The sequence below is a fragment of the Bison bison genome, unplaced genomic scaffold (assembly GCF_000754665.1).
Source record: "Bison bison bison isolate TAMUID 2011002044 unplaced genomic scaffold, Bison_UMD1.0 scf7180017849866, whole genome shotgun sequence".
NCBI lineage: Eukaryota > Metazoa > Chordata > Mammalia > Artiodactyla > Bovidae > Bison > Bison bison.
This window is the reverse complement of record NW_011480439.1, coordinates 350,437-352,642: the sequence shown is the minus strand read 5'-3', so window position 1 is coordinate 352,642 and position 2,206 is coordinate 350,437. Positions and strand designations below refer to the sequence as shown.

Below are 2,206 nucleotides of genomic sequence, written 5' to 3'. Positions count from 1 at the left end.
CCACCCAGGGGTAGATCCGCCTCGGTGGTGGTGGCAGAGGGGAGCTGGCCTGCAGCCAGCCCGGACCTCTGACCCAGCCACCCTGGGCAGGCAGGTGGGGACAAGCCAGGCCTGGAGGGAGGAGGCGGTGGAGAGAGGTCTTGGGACAACAGGCAGGGTCCAGAGAGCTCCAAACAACTGAGCAATTCTCTGATGGGGACGGCTGAGCAAGTCCTCCTGAGAACGCAGTTCTGAGGCTGCAACCTAGGGAGGGTGCCTGGGATCATGGAAGGAGGGCCTCCAGAGAAGCCAGGAGAGGGGAAGGGGCCTGTGGAGGCAGCACAGACACCAGGGAGCTGCCCCGCGGGAAGGGAGTGGGTGCAGCACCTCTGTGACAAGTCCTGGTCACAGCCCAGGCACAGCCTGGCAGGCCAGAGGCAGGCAGGGCCCCACGGCAGCCACACGGGGCCTGCAGGCCTTGGGGCAGACAGCACCCCTGGCATCTCAGCCCGCAGTCATGCCCTGAGAAGAAGCCCGCTGTAGAAGCCCTGGGCCTTGCACGCCCTCCTCTCTGCAGAGCGAAGGGAGACCAGAGAGCAGAGCGTGGAGAGTGACGGGGGGCCCCTTCCCAGGTCCGGGGCCTCCCTAGTCAGCGGGGATCACGTCTCAAGACCCCCAAGGCCAAGAGCAAACAGGTGGGGAGAAGGTGCCAGACCACTGCTTCCAGGGACAGCCCCCCACCCGGGGGTGAAAGCAGGTGTTCGCGGCCAAATTGAGGAAAGGGTGGTCCATGTCGAGTGCACACCCACACACTGTGCGGCCCCCGTCCCCGGTGCCGGCGCCCCCACCTGGAGGACGGGGGCCGCACCTCCTGGGGCTCACCCCTGCCCAGCCCGGTGAGCCGCCCTCCTCCCCCCGGGGGCCGGCCTCCAGGACCTTGCCCTAGGATCGGGTTTGTCACGGCTTCACACCATCTTGAGTCCTGGGTCACAAACACTGCACAGGCTATGGTGGAGCTAGCAGCCCCTGCACAGCAGGGTCTGTTCTCGGTGGAGAAGTGGGGGGCCCCCTCCCCAGGGTGGATGGGGGCTCACGGACACTGTCCTCCTGCCCATGCTTACCACAAGTCACCTGCGAGCCTGGGAAAATTCAATAATATCAAAGGCAACTCACTCCCTGAGACTGCGAGAGGAAACTCTGCAAGGCCATACACAAAAGTAGAAACACCATCAATAATAACTTCTGAAAAGCAAGTCAGAAAATGTAAAATCCACCAACGTGAAGGACGTGGTCCACTCCATGTATGGTCACAGCTAAAGCTGAAAACTCAGGCTTTAGCAGACTGGACAAAATGCAGTAAAGAATCTCTACACACATCCCCCAAATGCACAAAGATCCTGGAGAGAAGAGTGTCCCTGAAGCTGAGAAGGTGGCCGGTGAGCACAGGCTGCCCATGGGGAGGCTGGGCCGGCTGGGCGGCGGGGACAGGGCCAGCAGGGCAGGCCTGCGGCTGCAGAGGCTCTGGAAGGGGGCCCTCTGGTACAGGGTGACCAGATCCAGGTAAAGGTCCCTAAACGTGCTTTAGAGCAGCTGTCGATTTACAGAAACACTGTGAAGCGAGCATCAAAACACACCAGCTTTCTAATACAACACTGCTCTAAAGGAAGCAAGGGCCCCCTGCGGGAGGAGCGGGGAGGGAACGGAGGCCCGCAGGGCTGAGGGGTGCGTGTCCCCTCACTTGGACGCTCCTGGGGTGAAGAGCCCCAGCCCCACAGCCACAAACACAAACCGTCTGGGAAGAAGCAGCCAGGCAAGGCCCACAGGAGTTCAAAGAGCATGAGCCCACCTAGAAATGAGCTCAAAACTCCCCTAAGCCCAAGGGAAAACCCCCTGAGAAAGAACAAGCAGAAACAGCAATGAACAGAATCTCAGATACTGCAAAGGTCAATGCAGATGTCAAATGACTACGAAATTGTGAAGTCATCAAAGGTTTCAAAAAAAAGGGGAGAAGCAGGGTGGTAGATTTAAAAATAATCCTACGGGATGATTGACGATGAAATCCACAATTGTTGGAACTGCAGAGGTACTCCGTAGAGGGGTTACCAGAGATCGGAGACGGAAGAGAAAACCTGGGAACTCCAGCAGACCTGAAAGAAGCGCCCTGACAGCAGCGCGGCGGCGGCGAGAGCAGCGGGCGGGCGGCCGGGCGAGGCGCTCCTGCGCACGC

General features: G+C 60.2%; 1 protein-coding gene across 1 annotated transcript in view; it reads right to left on the bottom strand.

The window, feature by feature from the left end:
• Window positions 1–2,206, bottom strand: part of RGS12 (regulator of G-protein signaling 12) — a 95,451-nt gene that overhangs the window by 48,843 nt on the left and 44,402 nt on the right.